At 39.3% G+C, this 26,388-nt stretch overlaps 1 protein-coding gene and 1 non-coding gene across 3 annotated transcripts in view; one reads left to right on the forward strand and one right to left on the reverse strand.

Moving 5' to 3' along the window:
• Positions 1–26,388, forward strand: part of CUNH9orf135 (chromosome unknown C9orf135 homolog) — a 100,216-nt gene that overhangs the window by 48,212 nt on the left and 25,616 nt on the right. The window lies entirely within an intron of this gene.
• Positions 25,464–25,535, reverse strand: TRNAC-ACA. Its single transcript has one exon. It is a non-coding gene; the product is annotated as a tRNA-Cys (tRNA).

The raw sequence follows: 26,388 nt of genomic DNA on the forward strand, positions 1-26,388 counted from the left end.
AATCATTTTATGATTTGTCCATAGAACCAGACAGTTGTAGCTGATTTGTTCTAAGAAGTAAGGTTTTTCATGTACAATATAGTGTCTATGACCATTAAACAAACAAAAAAGTGAAACCAAATTAACAGAACAACCACAAAAACTATATAAAGCAAATCCAATTTTGAGAGATGTGGTATAAATATAATTTTAAGATCTTATTTCTCAGAAGCCCTTATTTAAACATATGTACATAACCATATATGGTCCTGAAATAATGGTTCACAGGAAAAAAAATTTTTTTTTTAATAGGAAAAAGCCAATTCTAATATAACATATTTGCTGGGTGAAAAGCAGATCCATGGGCTTCTGGGCCAGTTTGAGGGCAGCCCAGAAGTATTAATCACCTACTAGAGGGTGGAGAAGAAGCAAGGTAGATCTCTTACAAGGTCAGCTCTAACTAATGTGTCCTGTCATTTTTGCCAAATTTCATTGCCTTCTTGTGGTAGTGATTAGTGTTCCCTGTTGAAATTTTATGATAAATGTGTCTTGTTTCCAGAATTGTCCAAACATTTATGTGATCCACCTGACTGGAGAGAAAGAAATCAGTAATGTTTTAGATCACTGGATAGCTTTTTGGCCATAGTGTGGTTTTTAAGAAAGGGCATGGTATAGGTAAATAGAAGACATGGATTCTACTTTCAGACATGTGTTAAACCTACTATGTGACCTTGTGCTAGCTAATAACCCTCTCTGGGCTCCAGTTGTTTCCATCTGGAAAATGAAAGGATTGAACCAAATGATCTGTAAAGTCCTTTCCTGCTCTAAAATTTTATGTTTCTAAAGGAGAAAGGCATCTGTAGCTGCATAAATGGACGAGTTAAATGAGGCCAAAAAGTAGTTCAGAAGTTAAGCTTTCATTGTTGGCACAGAGCACTTATCCATATATGTGTGCAGTGATTACCTCACAGTCGTAGTAGTGAGCTTAGGCCACAGTCTAAACTTCCAATTCACTCTTCTCCCTGGAGCATATAACATCTGTAAAACCTTTGGCACTCTTCAGAGGAAAGGGACTGAATATGAAAAGCAGGAGGGTCTTTTTTCCCCCTCAGAGTATAAGGCACTTTCTTTTCCTACTCAGGCACTTGGATTGTAGCTTGTTTCTTGGTAAAATAACACCAAGTTGTTGAACATTTCTCTACAAGAAAAAAGTTTAAAATTGCCTGATGGTGATGGTGATGAGGATAACAACAAAGAAAATGTGGAGAGGAGAGTTGTTTGGTGAAATGATTATGGAATGAGAGGGAGACAGATCTGAACTGAATTCTTTTATTTTTTTTAATTAAAAAAATTATTTTAAATTGGAGGACAATTGCTTACAGTGTTGTGTTGCTTTCTGCCATACAATAATGTGAATCAGCCATAAGTATATATGTACCCTCCCTTCTGAACCTTCCTCCCACCTTCCACCCCACCCCAGCACTCTATGTCGTCACAGAGCACAGAGTTGAGCTCCCTATGTTATACAGCAACTTCCCATTAGCTGTCTACTTTGTATATGGCAATGTATATGTTTCAATATTACTCTCTCAATTTGTCCACCCTCTCCTTACCTTTGTCCATAGTTCATCAGGCACTCTATCAGATATAGTCCCTTAAATCTATTTCTCACTTCCACTGTATAATCGTAAGGGATTTGATTTAGGTCAAATCTGAATTTAGGTCAAATACCTTAATAGTCTAGTGGTTTTTCCTACTTTCTTCAATTTAAGTCTGAATTTGGCAATAAGGAGTTCATGATCTGAGCCACAGTCAGTTCCCAGTCTTGTTTTTGCTGACTGTATAGAGCTTCTCCATCTTTGGCTACAAAGAATATAATCAATCTGATTTTGGTGTTGACCATCTGGTGATGTCCATGTGTAGAGTCTTCTCTTGTGTTGTTGGAAGAGGTGTTTGCTATGGGCAGTGCATTCTCTTGGCAAAACTCTATTAGCCTTTGCCCTGCTTCATTCTGTACTCCAAGGCCAAATTTGCCTGTTACTCCAGGTGTTTCTTGACTTCTCCTACTTTTGCATTCCAGTGATAACAAACAGTAATATTCTGTGTCTTGATGGTCTGGATAACCACAGTGGTGTGATCACTCACATAGAGACAGATATCCTGGAGGGTGAAGTCAAGTGACCTCAGAAAGCCTTACTACCAATGACACTAGTGGAGGTGATGGAATTCCAGCTGAGCTATGTAAAATACTAAAAGATGATGGTGTTAAAGTGTTGCATTCAATATGTCAGCAAGTTTGAAAAACCCAGCAGTGGCCACAGGACTGGAAAATGTCAATGTTTTCATCCCAGTTCCAAAGAAGGGAAGTACTAAAGAATGTTCAGACTACTGGACAACAGCACCCACCCACTTCCTATGCTAGTGAAGTTATGCTCAGAATCCTTCAAGCTAGGCTTCAGCAGTACATAAACCAAGAACTTCCAGATGTACAAGCTGGGTTTAGAAAATGCAGAGTAACTAGAGAGCAAATTGTCAACATTCACTGGATCTTAGAGAAAGCAAGCGAATTACAGAAAAAAACATCTACACCTGTTTCATTCACTACATGAGAGCCTTTGACTGTGTGGATCACAACAAACTGTGGAAAATTCTGAAAGAGATGAAAATACTAGACGATCTTACCTGTCTCCTAAGAAACCTGTATACTGGTCAGGAAGCAAGTTAGAACCTTACATGGAGCAACTGACTGATTCAAAATTGGGAAAGGAGTACAGCAAGGTTGTATATTGTCACCCTGTTTGTTTAACATATATGCAGAGTACATTATGTGAAATGCTGGGATAGATGAGTTATAAGCTGGAATCAAGATTGCTGGGAGAAATATATATATATATGATACCACTCTAATGGCAGAAAACGAAGAGGAATAAAGAGCCTCTTGATGAGGGTGAAGGAGGAGAGCGAAAAACTAAAACTAAAAAACTAAAAGCCTAAAAAACTAAAACTAAAAAACTAAAAGCCTAAAACTCAACATTCAAAACGCTAAGATCATGGCATCTGGTCACATCACTTCATGGCAAATAGAAGAGGAAAAACTGGAAACAGTCATAGATTTTCACTTCCTGGTCTCCAAAATCACTGCGGATTGCCTGCAGCCATGAAATTCGAAGACTCTTGTTTCTTGGAAGGAAGGCTATGACAAACCTAGACAGAGTATTAAAAAGCAGAGACCACTTTGCTGACAAAGGTCCATATAGTCAAAGCTATGCTTTTTCGAGTAGTCATGTACAGATGTGAGTTGGACCACAAAGAAGGCTGAACGCCAAAGAATTGATGCTTTTGAACTGTGGTGCTGGAGAAGACTCTTGAGAGCCCTTTGGACAGCAAGGGGATCAAACAAGTCAATCCTAAGGGAAATCAACCCTGATTACTCATTGGAAGGACTATTGCTGAAGATGAAGCTCTAATACTTTGGCTACCTGATGTGAAGAGCCCAGAAAAGACTCATTAGAAAAGACCCTGATGCTGGAAAAGGTTGAAGGCAAAAGGAGAAAAAGGTGGCAGAGGTGAGACGGTTGGATAGCATCACCAATTCAGTGGACATGAACTTGGGTGAACTCCAGGAGATGATGAGGGACAGGAAGGCCTGGGATGCTGCAGGCTATGGGGTTGCAAAGAATTGGACACAACTTAATGACTGAACAAAAACAACAAATATTCCATTTATATATATCTCATTTCTTGAGGTAGGCTTATATTGTTATAAACTTCCCTCTTAGATCTGCTTTTGCTGTATCCCATAGATTTTTGGAAGATCAGTGATATATATTGAAAACTTTTGGAGAACTTTACATAGAAGTCATCTACAAAAAGATATGGGTTTCCTCAGTGGTGCAGGTTCAGTTCCTGGGTTGAGAAGATTCCCCGGAGGAGGATGTGGCAAGCCACTCTAGTATCCTTGCCTGGAGAACCCCATGGACAGAGGAGCTTGGCAAGCTACAGTCCGTAGGGTCACAAAGAATCAGACATGACTGAAGGGACCTGGCATGCACACATGGGTTTTGGGTCATTGTGTTTTCATTGTCTTTTGTTTCTAGGTATTTTTAACTTTCTTTTTTTAATATTTTCAGTGACATCTCGGTTATTTAGAAGTGTGCTGTTCAGCCTCCATGTGTTTGCTTTTTTTTTAACTGATTTTTTCCCCCCTGTAATTGATATCTAGTCTCATTCCCCAATGACTCAGAGGGTAAAGAATCTGCCTAAAATGCAGGAGACACAGGAGGCACAGGTTTGATCCCTGGGTCAGGAAGATCCCCTGGAGAAGGAAAATGGCACACCACTCTAGTATTCTTCCGTGAAAAATCCCATAGACAGAGGAGCCTGGTGTGCTACAGTCCAAAGAGTTGCAAATAGTCAAGACACAACCGAGGGACTAACCACAGCAGCAAGCACACAGAGTTGTGGTTAGAAAGTATGCTTGATATGATTTTAATTTTCTTAAGTTTACTGAGGTTTGATTTGTGACCCAAGTAAACAGCTCTTGATGAAGGTGAAAGAGGAGAGTGAAAAAGCTGGCTTAAAACTCAACATTCAAAAAACGAAGATCATGGCATCTGGTCACATCACTTCATGGCAAATAGATGGAGAAAAAATGGAAACAGTTATAGACTTTTTTTCTTGGGCTCCAAATCACTGTGGACAGTGACTTCAGCCATGAAATTAAAAGCCTCTTGTTCCTTGGAAGGAAATCTATGACAAACCTAGATAGTATATTAAAAAGCAGAGATATCATTTTGCCATCAAAGGTCTGTATAGTCAAAATGATGGGTTTTCCATTAGTCATGTACGGATGAGAGAGTTGGATCATAAAGAAGGCTGAGGACCTTAGAATTGATGCCTTCCAATTGTGGTGTTCAAGAAGACTCTTGAGAGTCTCTTGGACAGCAAGGAGATCAAACCAGTCAATCCTAAAGGAAGTCAACCCTGAATATTCATTGAAAGGACTGTTGCTGAAACTGAAGCTCCAATAGTTTGGCCACCTGATGCCAAGAGCCAAAATTGGGAAAGACCTCGATGATGGGAAAGACTGAGGGCAGGAGGAGAAGAGGGCAATAGAGGATGAGATGATTGGATGGCATCACCAACTCAATGGACACGAGTTTGGGCAAACCCCAGAAGATGGTAAGGGACAGGGAAGCCTTGTGTGCTGCAGTTCATGGGGTCACAAAGAGTCAGACATGCTGAGTGACTGAACAACAACTAATGTGATTTGGAGAATGTCTCATGTGCACTTGAGAAAAGAGTGTATTCTGCTGTTTTGGAATGAAATGTCCTGAAGATATCAATTAAGCCATCTGGTTTAAGGCCTTATGAATTTCCTGTGTGGATGATCTATTCATTGGCAAAAGTGGGGTGTTAAAGTCCCCTGCTATTATTGTGTTACTGTTGATTTCCCCTTTTATGTTTGTTAGCATCTGAATTCAATTCTTGACTTCCTTTCTTTTGTTAAAAAATTATTTTACCAAAATATAGTTAACTTACAATGTTGTGTTAATTTTTACAGTAGAGCAAAGTGTGTGTATTTATATACACACATATGTTCTTTCTCATATTCTTTTTTGTTATTGAATATAGTTCCCTGTGCTATATTACATTAAGATTTTGTCATTTAATCCATTCTGTACATAACAGTCTGCATCTGCTAATCCCAAACTCCAAATCCATTCTTCTCTCTTAGCAAACCACAAATCTGTTTCTCTCTGTGAGTCTGTTTCTGTTTTGTAAATAGAAAGTTAACTGTGTGATATTTTAGACCCCAAGTGTAAGTGATATATAGTATTAAATTGGCCAAAAAGTTTGTTCTGGTTTTTTCATATCATCTTGTGGAAAAATCCAATAAGCCTTTTGGCCAACCCGGTATTTGTTTCTTTCGGTGTCCATTCATGTTGCTGCAAATGGCATTTTTTTCTTTATTTTTTATGGCTGAGTAATGTTCCATTGTATACATGTACCACATCTTCTTGATGGACATTTATGTTGTTGTGAATAGTGCTGCTATGAATGTGCAGGTATATATCTTTTTCTGATTCTTCTTATTTGTTGTAGGACCTTTTGTTTCTGTGTCCAACTTTCTTCTTTTGGATAACATTCTCTCTCCCATTCAATGCAATCCAATTAGACTGTGTGATGAATGGGATGATTCTCTTCTCCACTCTCACCTCCTCACAAACCCACAAACTCCTGGGCATATGACCCAGGCCAGGCCAGTCAGAATGCACTCTAGTATAGTAATCAGAGTTAGGGGCAAAGTGCCCTCTGGTGTTCCAGGTAACAAGTTATAGAGGGCATCTTGCTGCTAGTGGAGCATGTCTATGAATGAAACTGAACAGAGGTGTGGGAAAAGAGTTTGATTATATTCTTTTTACCTGTGCTGGTATTTTTCTTTTTTTCCTCTTCATGGAGTTTAAATAACTTATAACTTAAGAGTAACACTACTAATAGCAAATATTTATATGATGTTTATTACGTACCAGGCACCATTTTAAGGGTTTTATATATACTGACTCATTTACTTACTATGAGTTAATTCCGTCATCATCCACATTCTATGAAGGGGGAAAAATAAGAGGTTTAGAAAAGTTGAGTAACATGTTCAAGCTGGTAAGTAATAATGAGCCAGAATTTGAACTGAGAAGTTCTTACATCAAAGTTCATGGTCTTAGCTACTCTACTAAGCTGCTTCTCTGAATGATAGATCAACTACGTGATATCTGAATATCACTTTCTTTTGCTAACTCAGAGATGATAATTGCCACATTTAGCCTTGAGCACTAAGCTCTTGAAGGAAGTACTGGTGAAAGTGTGGTCACTAGTCTCCAAGAGATGGCTGCCAGCAGTTCCTTCTCTCTCTGTATATGCATGCTCCCATCAAGAGGCAGAGGTTATCTCTCATCTGGCCTTATGACTAGCTTTGATCAGTAGAATGTAGCAAAACTGATGTCCTAAGACTTCTGAGTGCAGACTTTAAAGGGACTGGTAGTTGCTGCTTTCTGATTCTTGGACTCTAGCTGACATGCTGTAAGTAACCAAGACACATGGAAGAGAACAAAGGCACTGTATTTGACAGCTCCAGCGGAGCTTCCCAGACAACAGACAAAACCAGCTGCCAGCCGTGTGAGTGAACTATTCAGTGTAGTCAGATACCTAATGACTTTAGCTCTCACTGACATCACATGGGGCAGAAAAACCACCCAGTGGAGCCCATCATCCACATAATAATCAGAGATAATAGCATGATTGTTATTTTAAGCCAGGAACATTTAAGCCACAGCAATAGGTAATTGAAAACAACCTTCATGTCTCTAACTACCATGATTATATGGCTACTGCTGCCATTATTTGGCCTATAGGTATAGTTTTGTCATAGCTAATCCATAAGGCATGCAAGCAGTTCAAACTTTTGAGACTGATGAGCTAATAAAACAAATGAGTGGTAAAGATTTTCAAAATGTCAATATTGTGTAATTTGTACTTAATCCTGTTTCCTTCCCATGCCCATTAATGATGAGCCTGTATTAATCTTTATAATATTGGAAGTTTATGTAATTGTCATAAATTTATCATTATTTGTAATTACTTAAAGTAAGTCTTCAGCGGGTCCCAGTGGATAATACAATACTATGCATCTTTGAGCCACAGAGGTGATTTCACAAGAATATGAACTTTCCAGAGTTACAGAAATCTTTGCTACTATCCATATTTAATTTGGTCCCATATTTACTGCTTACATAGTTAACTTATTACCCTAACATGTAAGAACAATATATTGCTTTCAAATAGCTTCCAAAAATTATTAGGCCTAAACAAATTTTATTTGTTCCATATATCTGAGTTTATTCTTTCAACATAAACAACAGAAAAATAACTAGTTGTTTCTTGTGTATTAGTAGGAGATATACTTTGCTGAAAGTGATAGAAAACCTAACTAGAAGCAACTTAAATAATTAAGGAATTTGGTCATTTGACATGAAATATAAGGAAGTTCAAGACTGATGTGGCACCTAAACAATGCCATCAAGGATACAGGGTCTTTTTGTCTTTCTTCTCTACCAGTTTTGCTAGTTAGCTTTCATCCTCATAGTCTCAAGATGGTTACTATGTCTCCCAACAGCAATCTGTTCTAGAAAGGAGGATGTTGGAAAATGAAGAGGATCTTCATTTTATATCTATTGGATAAATTATGACATGGCCACCCTTGGCTACAAGAGTCTTCAAAGTAGAGAAAGACAAGGGAAGTTGGAATAGAGGTTGAGCCAATCTATTGAACATGAAACAATAGACTAGTTCAAAATTGGGAAAGGAATATATCAAGGCTGTATATTGTCCCCCTGCTTATTTAACTTATATGCAGAGTACATCATGTGAAATGCTGGGCTGGATGAAGCACAAGCTGGAATGAAGATTGCCAGGAGAAATATATCAGTAACCTCAGATATACAGGTGACACCACCCTTATGTCAAAAAGTGAAGAGGATTTGAAGAGCCTCTTGATGAAAGTGAAAGAGTGTGAAAAAGCTGGCTTTAAACTCAAAATTCAAAAAATGAAGATCATGGCATCTGGTCCCATCATTTCATGGCAATCAGGTGGGGAAACAATAGAAACAGTGACAGACTGTATTTTCCTGGGCTCCAAAATCACTGCAGATGGTGACTGCAGCCATGAAATTAAAAGACACTTGCCCCTTGGAAGAAAAGCTGTGACCAACCTAGACAGCATATTAAAAAGTAGAGACATTACTTTGCTGACCAAGGTCTGTATAGTCTATGGATTTTCCCAGTAGTCATGTATGGATGTGAGAGTTGGACTATAAAGAAAGCTGAGCACCAAAGAATTGATGCTTTTGAACTGTGGTGTTGGAGAAGACTTGAGAGTCCCTTGGACTGCAAGGAGATCAAACCAGTCAGTCCTAAAGGAAATCAACCCTGAATATTCATCGGAAGGACTGATGCTGAAGCTGAAGCTCCAATACTCTGGCTACCTGATGCGAAGAATTGACTCATTGGTAAAGACCCTGATTCTGGGAAAGATTGAAGGCAGGAGGAGAAAGCGATGACAGAGGTGGAGATGGTTGGATAGCATCACTGACTCAATGGGCATGAGGTTGAGCAAACTCTGGGAGTTGGTGATGGACAGGGAAGCCTGGCATGCTGCAGTCCACGGGTTCGCAAAGAGTCAGAAGCAACTGAGTGACTGAACTGAACTAAAGCCACTCTATACCCTACAACATGCCAGGGTGAACATAGTGAAACTTGAGTTGAATCATGAAATAGGAGTTGGAATTGGCTAGACCAGCAGGAGCACTCATCTCACACGCTAGTAAAGTAATGCTCAAAATTCTCCAAGCCAGGCTTCAGCAATACGTGGACCATGAACTTCCAGATGTTCAAGCTGGTTTTAGAAAAGGCAGAGGAACCAGAGACCAAATTGCCAATATCCACTGGATCATCAAAAAAGCAAGAGAGTTTCAGAAAAACATCTATTTCTGCTTTATTGATTATGCCAAAGCCTTTGACTATGTGGATCACAATAAACTGTGGAAAATACTGAAGGAGATTGGAATACCAGACCACCTGACCTGCCTCTTGAGAAATCTGTATGCAGGTCAGGAAGTAACAGTTAGAACTGGACATGGAACAACAGACTGGTTCCAAATAGGAAAAGGAGTACGTCAAGGCTGTATATTGTCACCCTGCTTATTTAACTTCTATGCAGAGTACATCATGAAAAACACTGGGCTGGAGGAAGCACAAGCTGGAATCAAGATTGCCGGGAGAAATATCAATAACCTCAGATATGCAGATGACACTACCCTTATGGCAGAAAGTGAAGAACTAAAGAGCCTCTTGATGAAAGTGAAAGAGGAGAGTGAAAAAGTTGGCTTAAAGCTCAACATTCAGAAAACTAAGATCATGGCATCTGGTCCCATCACTTCATGGGAAATAAAATCACTGCAGATGGTGACTGCAGCCATGAAATTAAAAGACACTTACTCCTTGGAAGGAGAGTTATGACCAACCTAGACAGCATATTAAAAAGCAGAGGTATTACTTTGTCCACAAAGGTCCCTCTAGTCAAGGCTATGGTTTTTCCAGTAGTCATGTATGGATGTAAGAGTTGGACTGTGAAGAAAGCTGAGCACCAAAGAATTTATACTTTTGAACTGTGGTGTGGGAGAAGACTCTTGAGAGTCCCTTGGACAGCAAGGAGATCCAACCAGTCCATCCTAAAGGAGATCAGTCCTGGGTGTTCATTGGAAGGACTGATGTTGAAGCTGAAACTCCAATACTTTGACCACGATACTTTGACTCCAATACTTTGATGCGAAGAGCTAACTCATTTGAAAAGACGCTGATGCTGGGAAAGATTGGGGTCAGGAGGAGAAGGGGATGACAGAGGATGAGGTGGTTGGATGGCATCACCGACTCAATGGACATGAGTTTGGGTAGACTCTGGCAGTTGGTGATGGACAAGGAGGCCTGGCGTGCTGCAGTTCATGGGGTCGCAGAGTTGGATACAACTGAGCGACTGAACTGAACTGAGATCAACAGGAGAGAAGGGCAGCCCAGGCAGAGAATATTGGCCATACAGACATGGGACCTATGATGAACATGCCTGGCTCAGAGTACACATTTGCCCTAGTGATAGCCAAAGTTGGAGAGAGATGCTGGGGACAAAGCAAGCCTGAAAGCTATGTTAAGGAATATGGTCTTTATCATGCAGGCAGGAGTGAAAAGTTTTCACCTGTGTGGTAGGAAAGATCAGATTTGTGTTCAGAAAGCAGAAAACAGATTGGTAGGTACCTGAGACTACAGTCAAAAGACTGCTTAACTAATCAAGGCAAGACACAATAAAGGCCTGAGCTTTTCCAGTAGTCATGAAGGGAAAGAAGGGCTCAGATTTTAGACATCTTAAAAGAGAGTAATAAACATTTACTTGATGATTGGTTAGTTATGAAGGTAGAGAAGATTCAAAGTTGAATACCAGGCTTCTGGCTTAGGCAACAAGGGCTTAATGGGGCCATTCATTGAGGCAGTGAAGATGGGAGGAAAAGTAAATGTTAGATAGCAAGTGAATATTTGAGACTGGAGGATGAGAAGAGTCAGTGACCCAGACCCTGTTGCTAATACAAATATCTTAACTAGTTCCTCTGCTTCCTGTCTTGTCCCTTTCAGTTTGTTCTCCATTAAGCAGCTTGAATAATACAATTAAAATGAAAAGTAAATCATGTTCTTCTGTTTACTTAGTATCATTACAGTATTTTTTTTCTTTTAGTGTTAATGAGCACATACTCTGGCACTGAGCTAAGGGCTTTCATAGCTTATTTCATTTAATCCTCATTCTTTGAGATGGATGTTGCTACTATCTCCATTACAAAGGGGCTCAGAGAAGTAAAGTAACTTTTCAGGATTTCCTCTGGTCCTTACTTAATAAGCACCAGGGCTGGGTTTTAACTTCGTGTCTGGTCTATCTGACTGCAGGGTCTGTTCTTCACCCTTCTAGTACATTGTCTTTCATGCTTAAATGGATAAGAGCACTCCATATCCTTCAAAGTATGCGTGATCCTCTATCATTTTCCTCCTCACATCATTACAAGGCCATTTGGATAGACATTTTATTACTTGTATAGATGAATAAATCAAAGCACAGAGGTAATAAAGGACTGCAATTCCTCATTAATTAATCCATCCATTCTATAAATACATATGGGTCAGATACTAATAAAGGAAATTAAGATGCAGAAGGCCTAAGTTACTTGCCGAAAGTCCCATGACCACTTGCTTGTAAAAGCAGAGATTAGAATTTTGGGGTTCAGTTCTGTGTTCCTCACGAGAGGGGAATACTGCTTCTAAGCTGCTATGGAACTAAACCACGGCTTGGGTTGGATCAGGAGTAAAAGCAGATTCAAACTATCCTCCACTTTTTCTTTCTTCGCCACCTCTTGCTCACTAGTTTTTTCAAGGTTGGTTTCTGAAAAATAGTCTTGGCGTTCAGCAGTTGTGGAAGAACTATCAGATTTGTCTTCACAGCTTCCTCAGTAAATAGGAGGAGGAAATGACAGGGATATCCATTTTAGCTTGACAGGAGATTTTTTAAAATGATGGTTGCTTGTTGAGGGTGAGACAGGTTTCCCAGAGTGGCTGTAAGATCTCCCTTCCCTTGTGTCACAGAGTGTCAAGTAGGATTCAAGGCCCTCTGTGGCTATACTCGTTCTAAAAATGGATGCTGCTTCTACTGCTGTCAGTGATTGGATTGATTCCAAATTAATTCATTAATTGAGTTGGTAACTTAGATTCAGGTTCTTAGGTGGGACCATCTGATTAGTTGAATAGATGTCACATGTCACTTTTCTGGCTGTTGGGAAGTGGTGAGAAAAAATCTGCCCCTCTTCTTGACAAAAAAGAAAAGAAGCAGTTAACCTTTAAAATTTTTCCAGATTTAAGAAGCTGTGATTCCATGGTACATCATCTTATCCTAGATTTTGGTGCATCATCTTACCGAGTCATACATGTTATCACTGATGTTACTTGGTGTTGGTATTTTAAATAATACACAGCTTTGATGATAACTGCCATACCAGACTCCTTTTCCTTTCTCATCTTACAAAACACTTTTAGTTGTTCTCTACGTTACAACTGTTAAAGGTTGAAGAGGGCATGAGTGGCAAACTGTGGGTGGTGCTGGATTAAAGCCAGCTGGTGAACTTCCAAGTGTCCTTTCAGCATGGCATATCTTGGTGAATTTACCAGCATCTGGTCTTCAGTTTTACATTTCCAGAAAGACAATTTTATCTGTGCTTCAGAATTTATCTGACTCATGGAAATTGAGTTGTGCACATTAAACTTACAAGAAAAGCCAGAATTCTAATTAGTTAATTTATAATGGGAAATAAAATCTTCAAGCATACCAGTCATGTCAGCCTAATAAAAACATTCTCTCTCATTAAAAAAAAAAAAAAAAAAACACAACAACAACTGTATAAAAAGCCAAACTCTAATCAGAAGGTTGCCAATCTGTTTGGAATTAGAGTGAAGGGGATTAGCTATATGATTACAGTGATCAATGGCCTCAGACTTTGAATGCCTGATTGTAATAGGACTCTTTTGGCTGTATGTAAGAGAAGGCACAATTAAAATTACCTTGTGCCCAAAAGGGAGTTCATTGAAAACAACACTCAAGTACCTCATGGAACTCTGGGAAAGTGCACTGAAGAGTTGAGCTTCAGAGACTGCTGAAATTAGGACTAGAAAACCTCCAGGATTCTCTTCCTGTTGGCTTCATTTGCTCCCTCTTAGGACAGGGACATTATAGCCCATGATTCTCATCACAGGAGAGTGACCCTTTCCCATTAGTGTTAAGATATTTCAGGGGAACGCTCTGACAGACATGGGCTGGAGGCTGATGTTTGGACCTCTTGGCTATGGATAGTGATGGAGTGGTAGAGGAGGCATAGCCTAGGCTTGCTCCTGTGATTCCAGACGTGAATTAAAGTAAAAGTTGTCTGCCAGAAGTTGGATTGGAGCCCTGACATTGATATATTCCAGCTCTGTTCTATTCATGAGCAAGATTACCCCTTCCCCAGGATATGCCAAGAACCAATGCTTCCTTTATCTCTCTCAACTTTTGCTTTTCTGAGTTTCTCTGAAGGCCATTTCTCTTCTATGGACTTTTCCTTTCCTTCCTTATATTCTTTATTTGGGTACAGCTTTAAGCCGATATCTGAGAGGAAGACTCATGTTGGTCTTTCATATTTTTATCCTCAAACAATAATTCGATTAAATATATCACTTAAAGATTGTTACTCTCTTCTTCAGATTTATAGAAAAGAAAAGGAGAATCACTAAGAGTTTATAAGTAGCCATAACTGACTGAAAGTCATTATTCAATACTGTAAAAGTTTCCATGTTGTCTAGCTATATCATTGCCTTTTCAGTTAATCTTCTACCTGTTTACTTTGAATTCTCATTGAATTGAATTCTCTATATTTCTTTATGTTTTAATCTATTTTATTGCTTTATTCATTTAGTAAATACTTTTCAGTGTCTACCTTGTATCAGACTCTATGCCTGGAGGTGATAAAAAAGGGAAAAGGGCCTGATCTTCATGACCCAGATAACCACAATGGTGTGATTACTCACCAAGAGCCAGACATCCTGGAATACGAAGTCAAATGGACCTTAGAAAGCATCACTATGAACAAAGCTAGTGGAGGTAATGGAATTCCAGTTAAGCTATTTCAAATCCTAAAATATGATGCTGTGAAAGTGCTGCACTCAATATGCTAGCAAATTTGGAAAACTCAGCAGGGGCCACAGGACTGGAAAAGGTCAGTTTTCATTCCAATGCCAAAGAATGTTCAAACTACCACACAATTGCATTCATCTCACATTCTAGCAAGGTAATGCTCAAAAATCTCCAAGTGAGGCTTCAACAGTACATGAATCATGAACTTCCAGATGTTCAAGCTGGTTTTAGAAAAGGCAGAGGAACCAGAGATCAAATTGCCAACATCCACTGGATCATCGAAAAAGCAAGAGAGTTCCAGAAAAACATCTACTTTGCTTTACTGACTACACTACAGTCTTTGAGTGTATAGATCACAACACACTGTGGACAATTCTTCAAGAGACAGGAATACCAGACTGCCTAACCTGCCTCTTGAGAAATCTGTATGCAGTTCAAAAAGCAACAGTTAGAACTGAACATGGAACAACAGACTGGTTCCAAATCACAAAAGGCGTATGTCAAGGCTGTACATTGTTACCCTGCTTATTTAACTTATATGCAGAGTACATCATGAGAAATGCTGGGCTGGAGGAAGCACAAGCTGGAATCAAGATTGCTGGGAGAAATATCAATAACCTCAGATATGCAGATGACACCACCCTTATGGCAGAAAGTGAAGAACTAAAGAGCCTCTTGATGAAATTAAAAGAGGAGAGTGAAAAAGTTGGCTTAAAGCTCAACATTCAGGAAACGAAGATTATGGTATCCAGTCCCATCACTTCATGGGAAATAGATGGGGAAACAATGGAAACAGTGATTGACTTTGTTTTCTTGGGCTCCCAAATCACTGCAGACGGTGACTGCAGCCATTCACTGCAGATGGTGACTGCAGCCATGAAATTAAAAGATGCTTGCTCCTTGGAATAAAAGCTATGACCAACCCAGACAGCATATTAAAAAGCAGACACATTACTTTGCCAAAAAAGGTCTGTCTAGTCAAAGCTATGGTTTTTCTAGTAGTTATGTATGGATATGAGAGTTGGACTATAAAGAAAGCCGAGCACCAAAGAACTGATGCTTTTGAACTGTGGTGTTGGAGAAGACTCTTGAGAGTTCTTTGGACTGCAAGGAGATCCAACCAGTCCACATTAAAGGATATCAGTCTTGACTATTCATTGGATGGACTAATGCTTAAGCTGAAGGTCCAATACTTTGGCCACCTGATGTGAAGAACTGACTCACTGGAAAAAACCCTGATGCTGGGAAAGATTAAAGGCAGGAGGAGAAGGGGACAACAGAGGATGAGATGGTTGAATGGCATCACTGACCCAATGGACATGAGTTTGAGCAGGCTCCGGGAGTTGGTGATTGACAAGGAAGCCTGGCGTGCTGCAGTCCATGAGGTCACAAAGAGTTGGACACAACTGAGCAACTGAACTGAACTGAAAAGGGACTGAACTCGGGGAGTGGGTTTCTGCCTGCTTTAAGTGAGTTGAAAAATGCCCAATGCTAGCTTTCAAGGTCGACCTGCCCAAAGCAAACTTTGAATGATAATTATATTTGAGTCATGACATCAGGTGAGAATAAAACAGGAAAATAAGTTTATTCATAGTCATCTATTCACACTTAAATTTTCTAAGATGGAATATTTCCAAATAAAATACTTTCAAACACTCATCAACTCATTATCTGGTTACAATGTAAGTTAATATTTTTAATCACATTTGCTTTATGATTTTTTCTGAAAAATGATTTATCTAGTTATCCAATATATCACCTTGTTGATGGACCCACTGGATAGTTTCCAAATTTTTATTATTGCAAATAAGGCTTCATTGAATATCTGTATACATGTACATATGTCTCCTTCAATATATATGCAAGGGTTTCTTTATACTCAGAATTCCTGAGTTATTAAGATGTGTGCATCTTCAATTTTGTAAAAATATTGCCACCAATAATGTATGAATATTTCATTCTTTCATATTTTTATCAACATTTAGAAAAATTTTAGTCTTTACCAATCTAATGGATATAACATGGTATATCATTGTAGTTTTACTTCACATTTCACTAATCACTAAATTTGTCTGAATTTTAAGCTTTCATTAATTTTAAAATTTTATTAGTCATTCTGATTTTTCTACTATGAATTGACTGGTTATTTAAAAACCCCATTTTAATGAGATGTTGTCTTTTATTGATTTGTAAGAATTTTTAAAATCTGGGCTAATCTTGCTTTAGTTAATTTTATATTATAATAATTCCTTCTAGTCTTATAACTCTGTTTATACAGTCTTTTGAGCAATAGAATTTTAAAATTAAAATTTAATCAAGACCTATATATAAAATATCAGACATTAAACCTTTTAGAAGTTATATATACATACATACACATATGTAACATATGTTGAGTCATCCATTATAAATAAAGTGGTTCTTTTATGTCCTTTTGATTTTTTTATACATTTTCTTCATAAATGTCAATCTTCTGTTGTATTCCTATAGGAAGCTCAGAGATTTTATTGCAATTGTAAGTGGGATTTTACCACTTTAATCACACTTTCTAATTTCTTGTTATTGGTGTATGGCTATTATATTTTTGTATATTGATCTTATATCTAACAACCTCCCTGAAAATTGCCTATTTCTATGATTTGTAGATTCTTTTGAGTAGTCTAACATACAACCTTATCATCTGTTGGAAAATGAGAATATTGTTCTTCCATTCACATTAGTATATTTGTCCTTCTTTTTCTTGTTTTACTGTATCTGCCAGAATCTTTAGTACATCATTTAATAGAAATGTTGATGGAGAACTTCTGTGACTATTTGGGAAAATATTTCTTGGAAGGATTTTCATCAGTTTAATTTTGATTTTCACTTACTCTTTTCTTCTCATAGTAATGTTGCCTTTTGCTGTTTAAGTATGCTGTTTTCTTGGAATCGTAGCAACCATGTAATTGTACAAAGAGGGAATGAAAGTTGGGCAGTTTCCTCAATATCTTGGTTCAGGAGCGCCCTCTTCTGTTGAATCAGTGAAATGAGCTTTATTTCGTTAATGGCATCTTTTATGAAAGAATGGTGGTTCTAGGACCCTTAACTTGTGGGCTTATTCTTATTTTTCTTTACCTTGTTAGTTTACTAGAGGCAGTGCCTTACCAAGACTGTTATTGTGGTCTTGCATACTTTCCAAGTCTTTTTCTTGGAAAGAGTGAGTGAGTGAAGTCGCTCAACCCAGAATCTTCCCAACCCAGGGATCGAACCCAAGTCTCCCGCATTGCAGGCAGACGCTTTAACCTCTGAGCCACCAGGAAAGCCTAGCTCTGGCTTTCTTGGAAAGCCGTTGTTCAAATCCTCTAGTCTCAGGCTTGTTTTCAGCATTTTCCCAACTTGTTCTCAGTATTTCTCTTTCTCCTCTTCCACGTAATCCTTGCGTGATTTTGCTCCTAAAGGCTCTGGATCTGGTTCTACTGATTCTGGATTGTTCTCCCACCTATGTGTAAACAGAAGTTTGTAGTCTTTTCTAGCCTCTGTTACACTCTATGCATCAACACTTACATGATTTTGTTTGCTGTTAATCTATACGGTATTGGAAGATGTATGTAGATTTAGGTTTAAGAAACCCAAGTTCTAGGCATGTGGTACATTCTTCCTCTATAACTGTGAATTAGTCATTTTGTCTTACATATTCTGTGTGTTGTTAGGTTTATTGATTTGGGATTATTATGTCTTCTTTACTCACTTATTCCTTTAATCAGTAGGTAATGATCTTTATAACTAATAATTTTTGATTCAATATCAATTACATATGATATTAGTAAGAACACTTGCTTTTGGTTAATATTTGCTGGATATATATTTTTATATCCCCCTGGTGGCTTAGATAGTAAAGCGTCTGCCTACAATGCGGGAGACCCAGGTTCGATCCCTGGGTTGGGAAGATCCCCTGGAGAAGGAAATGGCAACCCATTCCAGTACTCTTGCCTGGAGAATCCCATGGATGGAGGAGCCAGGTGGGCTACAGTCCATGGGGTCGCAGAAAGTCGGACATGACTGAGTGACTTCACTTCACTTTTATTTTCAAACATTTTTTGGAAAATAATTTTATTTTAGGTGTAAAAAGCATAGAGTTGGGAGGAGATCAACCAAGATGTAGAGTAGGAGGACATGGAACTCTCCTCCCCCCATGAACACATTAAAAAATACATCTACACGTGGAAAAATTCTCACTGTAAGCTAACTGGAAACTGGCAGAAAGACCTCTGTACAACCAAGACTATAACAAAAGTCCACATGTAATCAAGTAGAGAGGAAAGAAAAGCAGTCAACCTGGGATCTATGCCCCTGGGAGGGGACCCAGAAGAAAAAGATTGCATGAGTGGAGACATGTCCCAGAGACTGAATGGTTCAAGTCACCCATTAGGTACCCCAGTCCTAGGGCTCAGAAAAGGAGAGATGAGCCCCCTTGGCTGGCTGGAGGACCGCTGAGACTAATAGAAGGGTTGTGTGAAGCCTGGATTCTGAGGCAGATCAGAGGTCAGCTGAAGACTGCTCTAGTGGTTGCTGAGTTTCCTGCAAACACTCTGGCATGTGCCCCAGCCTGAGCTGAGCAAATGCTGTAGCCTCACTTACTTCACATCACAGAGATCTAGAACTGCCAAGACCAGGGGAAAAGCTTGGCTATGGGATACCAAAGTGACACAATGGCCAAGTTAATGCTTACTCAAGCAATGCCTCAGAGACAGCCCAGAACAGTACTGTGACTGTGGCTAGTCTACCACAGCTCATGCCCCAATATATGCCAAGAGTCTGGAACAAGACAAGGATGCCCAGTCTTGCCACTTCTATTTACATGGTATTGGAAGTCCTAGCCACAGTAGTCATATAAGAAAAGGGAATAAAAGGCATCCAAGGTGGAAGGGAAGAAGTAAAATTGTTACTATTGGCAGATGACATGATACTGTGTATCCAGTGAACCAGTAAAGTTGCTCAGTCATGTCCAGCTCTTTGTGATCCTATGGACTGTAGCCTACCAGGCCCCTCCACCCACGGAATTTTCCAGGCAAGAGTACTGGAGTGGGCTGCCATTTCCTTCTCCAGGGCATCTTCCCAACCCAGTGATCGAATCCAGGGATCCTGCATTGCAGGCAGATGCTTTACCATCTGAGCTAACGGGGAAGCCCTGATACTGTGTATGCTGCTGCTGCTAAGTCGCTTCAGTCATGTCCGACTCTGTGCAACCCCATAGACGGCAGCCCACCAGGCTCCCCCGTCCCTGGGATTCTCCAGGCAAAATACTGGAGTGGGTTGCCATTTCCCTCTCCAATGCATGAAAGTGAAAAGTGAAAGTGAAGTCGCTCAGTCATGTCCAACTCTTAGCGACCTCATGGACTGCAGCCTACCAGGCTCCTCCATCCATGGGATTCCAGGCAAGAGTACTCGAGTGGGGTGCCATTATAGAAAACCCTAAAATTTCTAACAAGAAACTATTAGAACTAATAAATAAATTCAGTAAAGTTGTAAGATACAAGATTAATATACAGAAATTTGTATATTATTAATCACTAATAATGAGCTTTCAGAAAGAGAAAGCAAAAAAGGGGGGCACTCATTTAAAATTGAATAAAAAATTATAAAATACCTAAGACTGAACTTAACCAAGGAGGTGAAATACCTATACTCTGGAAACTATAAAACATTGATTTATATTTTTATATATTTAAATTGAAGATGATATTTAAAATATATAAAGGAAATTAGAGATGATATTTTAAAATGGAAAGATATCCCATGTTCATGGATTAGAAAATTAATATTGTTAAAATGGCCATACTATCCAAAGCAAACAATTAATGCAATCCTTGTTAAAATACTCATGACAGTTTTCATGGAACTAGAACAAATAATCCTAAAATTTATATGGAACCACAAAAGACTAATGTGTGTTAATGTGTGGCAAAAATTGCCAGCGTGATCTTCAGAAAAAATAACAAGGCTGAAGGTATCATTCTTGCTGACTTCAGAATCTACTAAAATGCTACAGTAATCAAAAGAGCATGGTACTGGCATAAAACCAGATACATAGATTAATGAGACAGACTAGAGAGTCTAGAAATAAACCCATGCATCTATGGTGAAATAATCTATGACAAAGTAGGCAAGAATATACAGTGGAGAAAAGACACTCCCTTCAATAAGTAGTGCTGGACATAAAAATTGGACAGCTACATGTAAAAGAATGAAATTAGAACATTCTCTAACACCGTATTCAAAAAATAAATTATACGATTAAAGACCTGAATGTAAGACCAGATACCATAAGTTTCCTAGAGGAAAACATAAGCAGAACACTCTTTGACATAAATCATAGCAGTGCTTTTTGGAGTCTGTCTCCTAAAGCAAAATAAATAAAAGCAAAAATAAGCAAATAGGATAACAAATAAAACTTAAATGCTTTTGCATGGCGAATGAAACCATTGACAATATGAAAAGATAACTTATTGAATAGGAGAAAATATTTGCAAATGCTGAGATCAACAGGGGGTTAATATCCAAAATATATAAATAGCTCATACAACTCAATATCAAAAAACAAACAACCCAATTAAAAAATGGGCAGAAGACCTGAATAGACATTTTTCTGAGGAAGACACACAGATCGCTAGGAGGCACATGAACAGTTGCTCAGCATTGTTAATTATTTGAATGCAAATCTAACTTTATGTGGTCCACTGGAGAAGGGAATGGCAAACCATTTCAGTATTCTTGCCTTGAGAACCCCATGAACAGTATGAAAAGGCAAAAAGATAGGACACTGAAAGATGAAATCCCAAGGTCGGTAGGTGCCCAATATGCTACTGGAGATCAGTGGAGAAATAACTCCAGAAAGAATGAAGGGATGGAGCCAAAGCAAAAACAACACCCAGTTGTGAATGGGAGTGGTGATGAAAGCAGGGTTTGATGCTGTAAAGAGCAATATTGCATAGGAACCTGGAATGTTAGATCCATGAATCAAGGCAAATTGGAAGTTGTTAAACAGGAGATGACAAGAGTGAACATCGACATTCTAGGAATCAATGAACTAAGATGGACTGGAATGGGTGAATTTAACTCAGATGACCATTATATCTACTATTGTGGGCAGGAATCCCTTAGAAGAAATGAAGTAGCCATCATAGTCAACAAAAGAGTCCAAAATGCAGTACTTGGATGCAATCGCAAAAACAACAGAATAATCTCTGTTCATTTCCAAGGCAAACCATTCAATATCATGATAATCCAAGTCTATGCTCAGACGAGTAACACTGAAAAGGCTGAAGTTGAATGGTTCTATGAAGACCTACAAGACCTTTTAGAACTAACACCCCAAAAAGATGTCCTTTTCATTATAGGGGACTGGAATGCAAAAGTAGGAAGTCAAGAAACACTTGGAGTAACAGGCAAATTTGGCCTTGGAGTACAGAATGAAGCAGGGCAAAGGCTAATAGAGTTCTGCTAAGAGAACGCACTGGTCACAGCAAACACGCTCTTCCAACAACACAAGAGAAGACTCTACACATGGACATAACCAGATGGTCGGCACCGAAATCAGGTTGATTATATTCTTTGCAGCCAAAGATGGAGAAGCTCTATACAGTCAGCAAAAAACAAGACTGGGAGCTGACTGTGGCTCAGATCATGAACTCCTTATTGCCAAATTCAGACTGAAATTGAAGAAAGTGGAGAAAACCACTAGACCATTCAGGTATGACCTAAATCAAATCCTTATGACTATACAGTGGAAGTGAGAAATAGATTTAAGGGACTATATCTGATAGACAGAGTGTCTGATGAACTGTGGATGGAGGTATGTGACTTTGTACCAGAGACAGGTCAAGACCATCCCTGAGAAAAAGAAATGCAAAAAAGCAAAATGGCTCTCTGAGTAGGCCTTACAAATATCTATGAAAAGAAGGGAAGTGAAAAGCAAAGGAGAAAAGGAAAGATATATCCATTTGAATGCAGAGTTCCAAAGAATAGCAAGGAGAGATAAGAAAGCCCTCCTCAGTGATCAATGCAAAGGAATAGAGAAAAACAATAGAATGGGAAAGTCTAGAGATCTCTTCAAGAAAATTAGAGATACCAAGGGAATGAAATGTCATGCAAATGAAATATCATGCAAAGATGGGCTCAATAAAGGACAGAAAAGGTATGGACCTAACAGAAGCAGAAGTTATTAAGAAGAGGTGGCAAGAATACACAGAAGAACTGTACAAAAAAGATCTTCACAACCCAGATAATCATGATGGTGTGATCACTCACCTCAAGCCAGACATCCTAGAATGTGAAGTCAATGGGCCTGAGGAAGCATCACTATGAACAAAGCTAGTGGAGGTGATGGAATTCCAGTTGAGCTATTTCAAATCCTGAAAGATGATGCTGTGGAAGTGCTGCATTCAATATGCCAGCAAATTTGGAAAACTCAGCAGTGGCCACAGGACTGGAAAAAGGTCAGTTTTCACTCCAATCCCAAAGAAAGGCAATGCCAAAGAATGCTCAAACTACCACACAGTTGCACTCATCTCACACACTAGTAAAGTAATGCTCAAAATTTTCCAAGCCAGGCTTCAGCAATACGTGAACCATGAACTTCCAGATGTTCAAGCTGGTTTTAGAAAAGGCAGAGGAACCAGACATCAAATTGCCAACAGCTGCTGGATCATGGAAAAGGCAGGAGAGTTCCAGAAAAACATCTATTTCTCCTTTATTAACTATGCCAAAGCCTTTGACTGTGTGGATCACAATACACTGGAAAATTCTGAAAGAGATGGGAATACCAGACCACCTGATATGCCTCTTGAGAAACCTGTATGCAGGTCAGGAAGCAACAGTTAGAACTGGACATGGAACAACAGACTGGTTCCAAATAGGAAAAGGAGTACATCAAGGCTGTATATTGCCACCCTGCTTATTTAACTTATATGCAGAGTATATCATGAGAAATGCTGGGCTGGAGGAAGCAGAAGCTGGAATCAAGATTGCTGGGAGAAATATCAACAACCTCAGATATGCAGATGACACCACCCTTATGGCAGAAAGTGAAGAAGAACTAAAGAGCCTCTTGATGAAATTGAAAGAGGAGAGTGAAAATTTGGCCTAAAGCTCAACATTCAGAAAACGAAGATCATGGCATCTGGTCCCATCACTTCATGGGAAATAGATGGGGAAACAGTGGCTGACTATTTTGGGGGACTCCAAAATCACTGCAGATGGTGATTGGAGCCATGAAATTAAAATACACTTACTCCTTGGAAGGAAAGTTATTACCTACCTAGACAGCATATTAAAAAGCAGAGACATTACTTTGCCAACAAAGGTCCATCTAGTCGAGGCAAGGTTAGTCTAGTCAAGGTTTTTCCAGTAATCATGTATGGATGTGAAAGTTGGACTATAAAGAAAGCTGAGCACCAAAGAATTGATGTTTTTGAACTGTGGTTTTGGAGAAGACTCTTGAGAGTCCCTTGGACAGCAAGGAGATCTAACCAGTCCATCCTAAAGGAAATCAGTCCTGGGTGTTCTTTGAAAGGACTGATGCTGAAGCTGAAACTCCAGTACTTTGACCACCTGATGGGAAGAGCTGACTCATTTGAAAAGTCCCTGATGCTGGGAAAGATTGAGGGCAGGAGGAGAAGGGGACAACAGAGGATGAGATGGTTGGATGGCATCACCGACTCGAGGGACATGGTTTTGGGTAGACTCCGGGAGTTGGTGATGTACAGGGAGGCCTGGTGTGCTGCAGTTCATGGGGTTGCAAAGAATGGGACATGACTGAGTGGACTGAACTGAACTGACTGAATCAAAACAAAAATGAGATATCACCTTACACCTATCAGAACAGCTATCATTAAAAAATAATACAAATAACAAACATGGGTGAGGATGTGGAAAAAATGGAACCCCTGCACATTCTTGGGAATGTAAATTAGTACAGACTCTGTGGAAAACAGTATGAAGTTTTCTCAAAAAAACTAAAAATAAAACTACCTTATGATCCAGCAATTACTCTCCTGAGTATATTTCCAGAAAAAACAGGAATGCTAATTTGAAAAGATACATATACTGTAATGTTCAGAGCAGCACTGTTTACACTTGCCAGGATATGGAAGCAACCAAAATGTCCATCAACAAATGAATAAAGATGTGGTATATATATTGCTGGGGTCCAGCCCCGGTGGATCCAGGGAATTCGAAGGGGGGATGGAGTCGGCGTCCTAGGAAAGAACTTATTTAATTACAGATATAAAGAGAGATTAGAAAAGGATTGTGTAGTAGGAAATATTAGTGGAGAAAAGGGGCTGAATAACTTGGTTTACGTGGAAAACCAATAAAACTCCAAGACAAGGAGTTTGCACCATCTACATAGGCCACCGGCGCCCTGGGGCTTGCCCCGCCTTGGGCTCCCTCTCGCATGGGTCTTAGAAGCCAGGGCAGGTAAGTAGACATGGCGAGCCTCCACACTCCAGATGGGAATTCAGCCAGAAGAGAAGAGAACGAGAAAAGACCACATGGGGGAAACCAGTCTTTCCAGGAACTGGTCCCGTTTCTTTATTTTCCAGGTCTACTTTTATACTTTTAGTTATACATAGAGATAAATACAAGAAACAGAGTCACACAGGGTCAGCTGTTCTGACCTTATCAGCATATCTTTGTTCTTACAAGGGTCTTACATTTGTTTACAATATCTTCTGGTCTGGAGACCAATCAACATTTCATGGCCCCAGCTTTCTTTCTATTGATAAAGGTTAATCGATCAGAAAACTTGTTCCCCTTAAGATCTATTTAGTCTTAAGATTAAAGTTACATTTTTACATAGCAAGGACACAGTGATTTATAACAAAGAAAGAGGAGTACAGTGATCTATAACAAAAGAGAAAATTCATTAACTCAAAAAGTCTAGTATTGCTAACATCAAAACTACTATATTTCCTTTTCTATATTCCAATTACATTGATTAACATACTCCCAGGTGCCTAAGGATATGGAGGCCTGGCGGCAATCATTGACTCAACAATGAGAAAAGAAAGAAAAAAAGTGAAGTCGCTCAGTCGTGTCCGACTTTTTGCAACCCCATGGACTGTAGCCCACCTGGCTCCTCCATCTATGGGATTCTCCAGGCAAGAGTACTGGAGTGGGTTGCCATTTCCTTCTCCAGGGGATCTTCCCAACCCAGGGATTGAACCTGGGTCTCCCGCATTGTAGGCAGACGCTTTACCATCTGAGCCACCAGGGATATCCAACAATAAGAAAAGCCCTATGCTAATTAAGACTTTCAAAATACTCCAAACTCTCTGTGCTGTTTATGGTTGAGAGGTAGTAAACAGTCATGTGTGTAGTGGCAGGAGTGTGGATAATCCTGTCACATAAGCTAGTCTGCCAGCAGAGAGGTTTGACCTGAGACACCCTGTCACGCCCAGGAGATTTATTATCTGGAGTCCTAAGTTAACTCCTTTACAGAGCGAGCCCCCTGTAAAGTCAGAGGTGTAGGTGAGAGCATGAAGCAGTAAAGTAGGCAGACTGTGGTTTTGGGGGTAGATGCTCGGGAACAGGAGATCTCCTGAGGCTTGATCCCGCCTTTGTGTATGCCGAGCCTCCTTCCTCGTGACCTTTGCAACGGCAGAGTTCCTCACGCTGGCTCCCAGCAATATATAAAATGGTATATTTTACTCAGCCATAAAAAGAATGTCACCCTGCCATTTGCGGCATCATGGGAGGACCTGGAGAATATTAGGCCTAGTGAGAAAAGTCAGACAGAAGAAGACATACTGTATGTTATCACTTATATGTGTAATGTAAAAAAATAATCAAACAAATGTATATAGCAAAACGGAAACAGACCCACAGAAAACAAGCTAGTGGGTTACCAATGGGGAGAAGGAAAAGAGGAGGAGGAAGATAGGAGTATGATATACAAAACCTTTATGTATAAAATAAACAAGCAACAAGTATAGACTGTACAACACAGGGAATTATAGCCATTATTTTGTTATAACTGTTAATGAAGTATAATCTATAAGAATACTGAATCACTATGCTGTACCTAAAATATGATATTATAAAATATTATAAAATATAACATTATAGAT

This window comes from Oryx dammah, unplaced genomic scaffold, assembly GCF_014754425.2.
Source record: "Oryx dammah isolate SB20612 unplaced genomic scaffold, SCBI_Odam_1.1 HiC_scaffold_1, whole genome shotgun sequence".
Classification (NCBI taxonomy): domain Eukaryota; kingdom Metazoa; phylum Chordata; class Mammalia; order Artiodactyla; family Bovidae; genus Oryx; species Oryx dammah.